Source organism: Pleurodeles waltl, chromosome 5 (genome assembly GCF_031143425.1).
Source record: "Pleurodeles waltl isolate 20211129_DDA chromosome 5, aPleWal1.hap1.20221129, whole genome shotgun sequence".
NCBI lineage: Eukaryota > Metazoa > Chordata > Amphibia > Caudata > Salamandridae > Pleurodeles > Pleurodeles waltl.
This window is the reverse complement of record NC_090444.1, coordinates 1296499090-1296511768: the sequence shown is the minus strand read 5'-3', so window position 1 is coordinate 1296511768 and position 12679 is coordinate 1296499090.

Here is a 12679-nt window from a genome sequence, read left to right as displayed (position 1 = left end):
CCGTTTCAACTATTCAGGGCATTTCTGTTAGGTGCCAGTGGTTTTGAGTTCTACCTTGCTGGCTTCATGGAGACGTTCAACTTTGCTTTCTTATGGTAGACAGTGGAAGGTGTTTTCGTCTTGGTGCTTAAGTCGTGAGTTGGATCCTTCCTGCGCTTCTCTCTTTGAGGTGATGCAGTTCCTGCAGGACGGTGCTCGTTTAGGGTTGTCAGTGGCTTCTCTTCGGGTACAGTGGGCGGCTATTCAGGCATTTAGGGACCATGGCGTAATCTTCAAGTTGAAGGGCGATTGATGCCTGGATTTTTTCAAGGGCTTATTAATTTATTTCCTCGCCCGGTACGTTCTTTTCCCTCATGGGATCTGTCCTTGGTTTTGGATGTGTTGACGGGGGCCCCTTTTGACCCATTGGGGGACTATGATTTGCGACGTCTATCTTTGAAGACGTTCTTTTTGGTCGCCATTACTTTGGCTCGTCGGTTGGGGGAATTGGGGGCATTGGCATGTTCCTTTCCTTTTTTGTAAGATTTTTCCCGATAGGGTGGTTCTGGTTCCGGTGCCTTCCTTTATTCCAAAAGTCAATTCTTCGTTCCATTCCAGGCAGGCGGTCATCCTTCCTTCATTTTGTCCGGATCCCTCATCAGGGGAGGAGGTCCGTTTGCATTTGTTGGATGTACGTAGGGTTTTGTTGGAGTATCTGCGGGTGGTGGCTCCTTTTCGTACAGGGGATTCACTGTTTGTTACTTTTGGTCCGGCGCGCTAAGGTGAGAAACCTTCCACGGCTTCCTTGAGTCGGTGGGTTCGATCTTTGATTCTGTTGGCCTATTCCTTGAAAGAGGTGGTTCCTCCTCTAGGGATTCAGGGGAGGTCTTCCAGAGGCATGGCGGCGACGGTGGCAGAGCTTCAGGGGACTTCAGTGGTGGAGATTTGCAGGGCCGCCACTTGGGCTTCTCCTTCGGCGTTTGTGCGTCATTATAGGCTGTCGGACTTGGGTGGTTTGGAGTCGGTGTTTGGTCACCGGGTCTTATCCTCTATGAGATAATGTTTGGGATGTTCTTGGTGCAGGATATTAACTAAGGGTCTTGCAACTCGATGTCCGTCTCCTGTGTGTTTTTCTTGCTATGTCTCATTGGTTAAAAGGAAGGCGAGGGAGGGACGGGAGGTAATGCTTCCATTTTCTTACGATAATGGCATTACTCCTAGTCCTACTCCCTCGCCTTCCTTTTCCGTTCCCTCCCACCCTCCCGGTACGGACTGTCCGAGTTGCGGCTTGGGCTTGGTTTTTGTACAGGAGGGGATAAGGGTGGGGGGGGGTTTTGAAAGGGGAAGGGAGGGTCTAGGGGGGAGGCAGGAGGCCTCATTGGTTAAAAGGAAGGCGAGGGAGTAGGACTAGGAGTAATGCCATTATCGTAAGAAAATGGAAGCATTACACGAACAAATACATTCACTTAATAAGGGGTTACCCAGTTGACCGTCCTGGCATGTTAGAGCTTTGTGGCTCAACGGTTGGCCTATGTGTGTTCGAAGGTGCTCAGGCAGGCGTCAACTTTTATTCTAACTTGGAGAAGGGGGGAGCCGTGAGGGAAAATGTGGAAGCGCCTTGTGCTCGTGGGTGCTTAGTCAGCCATCCAGATTTGCAAGCAGATTATGTGAAGGTATGGAAGGAGACGAGTTTGTGTGGTCCTCGAGCAAAGAAGAAGTAGGAGAAACTAAGTCAGGACATAATGTCATAAAGCATTTGCTATGCAGATGGAAAAGAGGATGAAGTCAAATACAGAGGCTACACAGACATCTGTACATAGATAACCAACCAGCTCCAGGACACTCACTGGCTGCAAAATCAGACACACGATCGGGAATTCTACTTCTGTAAGAAGGTCTCTTATTTCCGAGACTTGCTTGAACCCTAAAAGGCCATTTATCATACATTTTTAATGCATTTTTTTTAAGGAATCTTTAAAATATTGTCTATTTTCTTGGTACAGGAGTTTAAGGGTGTATCTCGGAAGGAGATGTTGCCCAGATTCCCGGGAGGCTGCTGTTTTTTTTTTAAGAGTAAGTGACGGATATTTTGTCGTCAATTACGAGCTGCCTTTAGGTCTATGTCTAATGGCCAAGTGGACTGGTGAAGCCAGTGCAGGAATTTGTGTTCGACTTCATGGCCATAGGTTCGATTTTTCACTCATCTTGTCATCCTTCTGAGGTCGATAAAATGAATGTCATTGAGTCATAATAAGTATGTTTTTCGACCCAAAGGTACCCGTCGCTGTGACAGAGCTCTTTACAAGGTCTCACCTCACGTTATAATAAATCTCAGGTATTAACACATTTTCTTTACAACGAGCAATATAGCAAAATACACAACATTGGAATTTCTCACAGTCTATCAAGTTGTTGCAAGCGCTTAGTGGAGGAGGGGCTTAATGTTAAAATATTATACCACTCTTCGTATGGTGTGGAGCTGCATTGTAATGAAAATAAATATATGGCATTTAATACGATTATTATGGGCTGGGCTTGGGATATTTATGAAGCATAACATCGTAGGCTACGTTTGCAACCAGTACCACTACCACACTCGTTACAAGCTAATAGTTGCAACCTCACTGAGGCTTCTAGCAGCCTACCAGGTTTTACAAAGTTCCCAAAAAAACGTAAATAATTATTAGTTGAAAGGCCAATGGGCAGAAAAAAGCCGTTCTTCAAGTCTAACAGCAGTGTCACCACAGACGTCACACACGTGTATTATTTAGAAGATGATAATACGGTTAATTCGCTGTCGCACCCAATTGTAATCGCTGTACACAAGCAGACTGTATTAAAGCTGGAATGTCCTATCATATTTATTGCAAAATAACTTGCCTCATAATTTATTCAGCATTAACTAAAGCACTACGCCTAAGCTTCTTTCTACAATGCAAAGTCGACAGTTATAAAGGTGAAAAAAACCAGCTGTGTACACACTACAAGGGATTTACGTGGGTGTAAGGTAGACTTCAAACTCAATGCGTCCACCATCACATCTTTAAATCCCAGCATAGCAGCAGCACTTCATTTACCTTAATAGCGCACGCGGCCCAGACAGGCATGATGGATGACTCGGGCCTGTCTTCCTGTAACCCTCGCTTCATCCGACTGGCCAGTCCTCTCCTGGGAGCCATGCTGCGGCCACACATCTCGCGCCCATGCATCAATGATAATCATATTAGGCCTTCCTCGCGGGGACGACATGTAGCAATATAAGTAATTGTTTTCTGTTTAAGTATTTTAATATCCCAACACGAGAAAGTTTAATTTTAAAACATCGACTTTCTTTTGCTTAGATGAAATAGTAGTAAAAGCAATCCCGAGCATATGAGTTGCATTGCGAAATCCTACATGTGTGCAAATATGTTATAGAAGAAGAATCATTTAGAAGAACGTAAGATGTTTCGTTATGCCTTGTTCGTATTTACAGGCAGCGCAAAACAGGTTAAACGTTGTTGCTTTTACTTATAAAGGGTTGTATGACGTAACAACGCATGTCTTTATCGAGCATATGTCACTACCATGCACACCTTTACCACAAAGATACATAGGGGTACCTTAAAAGTACTATTACCATGCATGCCGTTAGCACGCATACTGTTACCAGGCAAAAATATGTAATAAATATAGCACAAAAAAAAAAATGATATGTAAAAAATCAATATAATTATGCTGTGATGTTATCATATTATTTAAACATTTTTATGACTAAAACACTTTTGCAAAGTGCATCTTTACACAACTGAAAACAACACAATGCAAATCAACGCGATGCATCGCAACCCTACACAAATGTTTCCAACATAATACTCCCACGCAACAGTATGCAAAACAACGCAACACAACGCACATTACTTAAACATGATTATATATTAATGCAACACAATGCAAAATATGGAAACATTTTAAATATTTTGTTCCCATTCCCCCAAAAATGAAAGAGCACATGTGAACATGGCACAGACATGTTATAGGGTAGTTTAACAGTCTAAGCCTTAAAATATTAATCGTTCTTTCTTTTCTACATATACAGAGACTTTTGCCCCTAACCATTATTTTACACAAATTGAAAAAATATATATTTAGTCATGATTTAATTCACGAAAAAAATACTTTCAAATGCTTATTTTATTTTAAATTATAGAATACCCTGTGAAACATATTAAAACAGCCATCCACCATTTTGAACTCAGTAGTACACTGCCTTCTAATGGGACCACATGCACCATAGAAACCAGGAGAGGGAAGCACAGCCTTTTTCTACATAAAGAAGTAAGTGTAACTTTAACATTTAGGCCCATATTTATACTTTTTTAGCGCCGCATTTGCACTGCTTAACGCATTATCGGCGCAAACTTATTTTGTAAGTTTGCGCCGAAACTTATTTTGTAAGTTTGCGCCGATTTTGCGTCAAAAAGCGGCGCAAATGCAGCACAAAAAAGTATAAATATGGGCCTTAACGTTCTCTAAAATTGCTAGCAATAACACAGAAACAAATTATACATAGATGTTTTTAAATTTTTAGACAGTTATTGTAGATTTTCAACTATTACAACTAAGTAAATTAAATTCAGCCGTTTAAAAAAAGTAATGGAAATTGTTAGAAATATTTAATTAAATTAAAACATATGAACTACTCAGGAAGAGTGATGGACAGGGACTGGGGGACGAATAACTATTCATAGTCCAGCAAGTTCTTACCTTAGGGAAGGTGCTGGACAGAGACTGGGGGGAAAATTACTATTCTAACCCTGTCAGGTACTTACCTGAGTGGAGGTGCTGGACAGCGACTGGGGGAAAAAATTACTATTCTAACTCTGTCAAGTACTTACCTCAGAGAAGATGAGGAACAGCAAGTGGGGCAAAATTACTATTCTACCTCCCGAAGTAGTTACCTCAGGGAAGGTGCTGGGCAGCACCTGGGGACAAAATTACTATTCTAATATAATTGTTATATTTATTACTATGTTTAGAAATTTTCACAGTTTAAAAAAATATTTTTATGAATAAACTTGGTGTGCTTTTATCATTTACAATAAAATTATTAAAATTATTTTTCCATTTTTCAAAATGAATGTTATTGGTGTACTATTACTTAAACATGTTTCAGATGGTCTACATGGCTCTTCTACTTTTAGATTAATTATGTATGAGTTATAATGTGTTATAGTTTTGGTTAAAAACAATACTTAAGTATTAAATTTAATACCCGAGTATTAATATACTCTCCCAACCACTACCCCTTTATCCCTTGAATACCACCTTCAAAACTGTATTTTGTTATTGTTTAAATTATATTTTAAATAATGTTTAGCACCATAAACCTTATGACTCCACAAATTAAAAACTAATACTAAGGTATTACAGTAAATACCTGCATAAAAATACACTTTCTCACCCAATAACCATATATTCCTTGCATTCCAACCCTAAAACTTTATTTTGTTATTTGTAAATTATTTTTTAGAAATTATAAACCCTATGATTAAATGAACTAAAAATGAATACTCGCGTACTAATGTTAATACCTGATGATTGATAGACCTCCTCACCCAATACCCATAAATTGCTTTCACACCATTCCTAAAACATTATTTTGATAATTTTGTATTAATGTGAATGATTATTCTCGAAATATTCACTTTATTATAAAGTTAAAAATAAAATTAATATTCAGGTATTACAATTGATACCTGAGTATATAATTATAAATTAATCAACAAAATTATTTTAAAAGGTATACCCTAAACTTAATGATTTAAATAATAATCATCAGGTATTATAGTAATTACCTAAGTATTAATACAATACCCCACCCAATAATCCTATAACCCTTGGGTCCCATCCCTGAAATTGTATTTTGTTTTTTTTTAAACAAATTTTTAACTCCTTCGCTGAAGGCCTTTTCCCCCTCAAGTGGCAGGCCTTTTTTGGCTATTTGGGGTAGTTCCCACTTAAGCCCTTATAACTTTTTGTCCAATAAGCTACCCACGCCAGATTTTCAACCTTTTTTTTCCAACATCCTAGGGATTCTAGAGGTACCCAGAGTTTTTGGGTTCCCCTAGAGGACACCAATAAATTAGCCAAAATACAGCAAAAATGTCATTTAAAAAAAAAATGGAAAAAAAAGGCTGCTGAAGAAGGCTTATGTTTTTTCCGCTGAGAATTGTATCAACAAAGGGTTTATGGTGCTAAAATCACCATCTTCCCAGCTTTCAGGAACAGGCAGACTTCAATCAAAAAACTACATTTTTCAACACAATTTTTGCATTTAACTGGGACAAAACCCATTTTTACTATTTCTTGTGCTTTCAGCCTCCTTCCAGTTAGTGACAGAAATGGGTGTGAAACCAATGCTGGATCCCGGACAGCTAAACATTTCTAAAAAGTAGACAACATTCTGAATTTAGCAAGGGGTCATTTGTGTAGATCCTACAAGGTTTCCTACAGAAAATAAGAGCTGAAATAAAAAAATATTGAAATTACGGTGAAAAAACAGCAATTTGTCTCCACGTTTTACTCTGTAACTTTTTCCTGCAATGTCAGATTTTCAAAAGCAATATACGGTTACATCTGCTGGACTCTCTTGTTTGCCGGGATATATAGGACTTGTAGGTTCATCAAGAACTCAAGGTACCCAGAGCTGCACCTTGCAATGGGTTTCCATTGTATACTGGATATACAGCAATTAATTTGGTGAAATATAAAGAGTGAAAAATAGGTATCAAGGACACCTTTGTATTTCCCAAATGGGCACAAGATAAGGTGTTGAGAATCTGTGGTTATTTGCACATCTCTGAATTCCCGGGTCCCCATACTAGCATGTGAATTACAGGGCATTTCTCAAATAGACATCTTTTTTTACACACTGTCTTACATTTGGATGGAAAAAATGTAGATAAAGACAAGAGGCAATGACACTTGTTCTGTTATTCCCCCAAGTCTCCCAATAAAAATGGTACCTCACTTGTTTGGGTAGGCCTAATACCCGCGACAGGAAACGTAGCATAGACACATCACATTTTTACATTGAAAACTGATGTGGTTTTTGGAAAGTCCCTAGGTGTGGATTTTGGCCTCTAGCTCAGCCGGCACCTAGGGAAACCTACCAAACCTGTGCATTTTTCAAAACTAGACACCTATGGGAATACAGGATCGGATTCCTTGTGGGACTCTTACCAGGTTCTGTTACCAAGAATCCTTTGCAAACCTCACAATTTTGCAAAAAAACCCTTTTTCTCACATTTCGGTGACAGAAAGTTCTGGAATCCGATAGGGGCCACAAATGTCCTTTCACTTAGCATTCACCCAAGTCTCCCAATAAAAATGGTACCTCACTTGTGTGGATAGGCCTGGTGCCCGTGACATGAAATGCTTCAAAACACAACATGGACACATCACATTTTCCCAAAGAAAACAGACCTGTTTTTTGCAAAGTGCCTAGCTGTGGATTTTGGCCTATAGCTCAGCCGGCATCTAGTGAAACCCACCAAACCTGTGCATTTTTGAAAACTAGACACCTAGGGGAATCCAAGATGGTGTGACTTGTGGGGCTCTCACCAGGTTCTGTTACCCAGAATCCTTTGGAAACCTCAAAATGTGTCAAAAAGCACTTTTTCTCACATTTCAGTGACAAAAAGTTCTGAAACCTGAGAGAAGCCACAAATGTCCTTCCACCCAGCATACCCCCAAGTCTCCCGATAAAAATTGTACCTTACTTGTGTGGGAAGGCCTAGTGCCGGCAACAGGAAATGCCCCAAAACATAACGTATGTACACATCACATTTTCCCAAAGAAAACAGACCTTTTTTTTGCAAAGTGCCTTGTTAGGGATTTTGGCGTCTAGCTCATCTGGCATCTAGAGAAACCCACCAAACCTGTGCATTTCTAAAAACTAGACACCTAGGGGAATCCAAGATGGTGTGACTTGTGGCGCTCTCACCAGTTTCTGTGAACCCGAATCCTTTGCAAACCTCAAAATTTGGCAAAAAACACTTTTTCCTCACATTTCGGTGACAGAAAGTTCTGGAATCTGATAGGAGCCACAAATATCCTTCCATTTAGCATTCCCCCAAGTCTCCCGATAAAAATGGTACCTCACTTGTGTGGGTAGGCCTGGTGCCCGCGACAGGAAATGCCCCCAAAACACTACGTGAACACATCAAAATTATAAAAGACAAAACGACCTGTTTTCAGGTGGGGGACACCTACGTTTTTGGTCCTGGGCTCAGCAGCCATCTAGGGAAACCTACCAAATCCAGACATTTCTGAAAACTAGACACTCAAGGGAGTCCAGGGAAGTGTGACTTGCGTGTTTTCTTACCTAGAATCCTCAGCAATCCTCAAATTTAGCTAAAAAGCTAAAAAAAAATCACATTTTCCCTACATTTCTGTGTGGGATCACAACACCAGCACAAATTTCCTACCACCCAATGTTCCCTCAGTCTCCTGATAAAAATAATACCTCACTTGTGTAGGTGAGTCAAGTGCCTGTGACAGGGAAGAGCCAAAAACATGTTGAAAATGAGGGGGAACCAAAGAGGGTCCAAAAGGGCAGTTTTGAAAAAAAAGTTTTCAGTCCGACAAGTGGGCAGAGTTTTTATCGGTATAGATTCAACAATGCTGGGTGGTAAGAATTTTGTGGATTCCTGCAGATTCCGGAAGGTTCCGCCACAAAAATGTGGGGAAAATGTGTGATTTCAAGCAAAGTTGGAGGTGTGGAGGGCATTGTGGGTAGGAAAATGGCGAGGGGTGCATGTGAAGCACACAACCTTGGACTCACCCAGATGTTTAGTTTTCAGATGTGTCTAGGTCTCGTAAATTTTTCTACACAGCAGTGTCCCAAAGTCCAAAAAGTGCAGCCCTCACCATTCGAAGTGGGACGATTTTGAGAGTTAGACAAGCTGTTATGGCCCAAATGTAAACTAATCAAAACCCAAAACAATCAAATGTCCTCTTGCTTGCCATTAAGATAAGATCTTTTAGTGTGCGGGGGGAGAGCTGAAAGTCTGTGCCCCCTTTAGTTGGTGTAGGACATAACCTTGCCCATACTGGTTGGTAGCCACCACCTCACTATTTTTTTTTTTTTAAATTCCCTGCCATCTAGTATGCTTTCTGCCCCCAGTGGAGTGACTGAGGGGTAATTGCCCCATCTACCCACCAGTGGGCAGAACAACTTTGTCCCCATTTATTGGGGGTGGGGTTATGGCCATACCCTCACACTCTTTTTTTGGAGAAAAAAAATCTTCCCTGGTTTCTGGTTGGCTTTCTGCCTCCCTGGAGGGTAATGAGCCTTATAAAAATAGGCCGATCTTCCCCCAAGGGGGGGCAGAAATGGCCTAAAATAAATTTGCCCCCCAGAGGAGCTACCCTGGCCTAAGGGGTCCCTTCCCTTGCATGTAATTGACACAAAAATATATTCCTGGTGTCTAGTGGTTTCTGCCCCCCTTGGGGGGGAAATTGGCCTTATAAAAATAAGCCGATCTGCCCCCAAGGTGGGCAGAAATGGCATAAAATAAATTTGTTCCCCAGGGGAGTGACCCTTGCCCAAGGGGTCGCTCCCCATCTGCAAAAAAAAAAAAAAAATCCCTGGTGCCTAGTGGTTTCTCCCATCCCCTCATTTGGGGGCAGATTGGCCTTATATATATAGGCCGATCTGCTCCCAAGGTGGGCAGAAATGGCCTTAAAATAATTTGCCCTCGAGGGGAGCGACCCGTGCGTAAGGGGTCGCTCCCCTTATCAATGTAAACAAAAACAAAATCCCTGGTGTCTAGTGGCTTCTGACCCCCCGAGGGGGCAGAAAAGGTGTAATAAAAAAATTGCCCCCTGAAAGCGACACTTGTCAAAGGGGCCGCTCCCCTTATGCCAATTTCATAAAAACAAAAAATCGGCAGGTTGGCCTAATTATTTATAGGCCGATCTGCCCCTGGGGGCACAGTAAAGGCCTAATAATAAAATTGCCCCCTGGGGAGCAACCCTTGCCTACGGGGTTGCTCCCCTATAAACATAAATAAATAAAAAATCCCAGGTGTCTAATGGCTTCTTGGCCTAATTAATATAGGCCAATCTGCCCCCGGAGGTGCAGAAATGGCCTTAGATAAAATGCTCCCCCTTGGGGAGTGATCCTTTCCCAAGGGGCCGCTCCTCTTATTTGTTCACACAAAGTAAACAAAAACCCTGGTGTCTAGTGGGCATTCCTGCAGCACCAGGAATGCTCAGAGAGACATGAAAAGGGAAGGAAAAGCCTCTCTGCCTCCCCTGCCCCCATACAGAGCATAAACTAATCTGTTTCTCCTCAGATTGCGCTGGAAGCATGCTTACAGCATGGTGGGAAGCGACCTCTGATGAGGTCAGTACATGATCGTGCACTGATATCATCAGACGTCACTAGGGGTGGCAGAGGTTCAAGGGGAAGTGACTAACAGTTCTCCCGAGGGCTTGTCCAGAACGTAATGGTTACATCCATGGCACCTCAACGCCACGCCACCATCTCTTCTATCCTGTACCTAACTTCATATACATAATACATATATATATTTATACCCACATCATATTGGGCCACACAGCCCCACATCATATTTCTATAAAGTGCTGGGGAGGTGGAAGCTCCTGGGGCTGTGGAGAGGCCAGGGCCCCCCCACCCCTGCATTAAATGAGCAATGCCCCTAGGACATGGCCCACTGGGGGCATCAGAGTAAAGCATCCGCACTTTAAAAAAAAAAAAAAATCTGTGAACTTGCAAAGGTGTTGTGAAATCGCAGCACAAAAAGGTGTGATCACGACACCGCAAAGTCAATGCCTCACATTTTGACCTGCTGGATTCATCGACCCCGTCTTGTCACAAGAAACTGATGCTGCATCACCTCCCTTCCAACTGTAACGGAGGTGATGCAGCATCAGTAATGAACTGATGCCTCACCTCCCTGGTAGCAGTAACGAACCAACGCCTCACCGGCTCCAGCGACGCCTCACCTCCCCGGCTCATCATTTTCCAAGGTACTGTACCCAGGGTCCGTGCGACTCTGTGATCAGCCCACCTTCCCTCACGAATGACGTCGGACTGTTGGAAACAACTCTGTCAAGAGACCGTGGCAGCTCCATTTGGAGCTATTGTGTTTCTAAGCACTATACTAAGATTTATCTTCGAAAGTTTGTATCTTTAATTGTGCATGTTGGATTTTTTCATTTTGGTCTTTTTTTACTCAGATAAATATTTGCTATTTTTCCAAACTCATGTGGAGTACTTTTGTGGTGTTTTCACTATGTTACTGTATGTGTCTGTGTGTGTGTACAAATACTTTACACATTGCCTCTAAGATAAGCCTGACTGCTTGGCAGACATGGGTCCCGGGCTCACTATGCCACTGGATCAAGCTAGCATGGCTGATGAAGGGTGAAACCCTGAAACCGGTCACAGGATGCTTGTTTCCGGTCCAGGGAGGACCTGGCCTGGCAGTTCGGGCTGGACTGTTCCCATAAGGAACAGGGTCAAGACTGATTTGCATATGGCTGGGTCTAAGCTGGGGTGGCATGGTAAGCAAAAGAACAATGGATTAAACCCAGATCTGTGACTGGGGGTGAATGTTTGATTGGTTCTGCATTCCGTCCATCATTTGTGTTTTGCTTTGCTTGTGCCAAGCTAGCAGGGGTTCTCTTAGTTGTGTGGCTCCTTTACACTGACAAGAGTGAGGGTCCATATTTGGAAAAGGTGAAAACCACTGCCAACTAGAGACACCATTTCTATCACTGTCCATGAAGCCTTTTTAACTGGAAGCTCAGAGAGCTATCTTGTATATGAAGTAACTGTTGACATGGCACAACTGCACTTTCTAGGAGAACAGTGGCATCAATATTTCTGTCACCCTTCAAAGAATCCAAATATCCAAAGAAGATATTCCTAAGGAGATGTTTTGGTGTCCAACATAGAACCTCCCCATCAAACATATGCTCCTCAATATCAGAAACGACAGGGATTTTGGTGGTGCTGTCTCCTGAAAATCCAATGGTGTTTCTTGCTGAAAATCCACAGAAACAATCTTGATATACGCTAGCAGTTTGCTGTCTTGTTGCAATCCCTGAGGAGTGCAAAGGAGACAGTGGAGAGATAGGAGAGGGTGGGAGTGGAGGAAAATGATCCAGTGGTGTCATAGTAGAGATGTTAAGTATGCTGTCAAGTATAATAAGAGGTGTAAAAAACACATAATTTGCCTTTACATAATTGCATAATTTTCTAAAAAGTTACACAAAATTATGTGTAATTACAGAAATTGTGAAAGGAACATTTGGTATTATATTTAAGAATTTGTAGCTAAAAATAACTGAAAGAGCACAAGCACCACAAACAGAAGGAGTTCACATTCCCATCATTTGCCTCAATTATTTGTTGTGAGCTGTGCATAATTTCACATCCTGGCATAATACTTAATTTCAGGACTTTTGCTTGATGAATGTGACACAAAACTGGCAAAATTATGCAAAATAATAACCTCATTACTGATATTTCACCAGAGCCTAATGATAATATCCCTAGTCTTCATAAAATATCTCAGGGTGTCAAAACGTGTGTTGAAGATATGAAGGATTGGATTCTGACTTGCCCATTTTCATACTGGCTGACCGCACATATCTGGTTTTAGTAACTTGGGATAGTAACTTT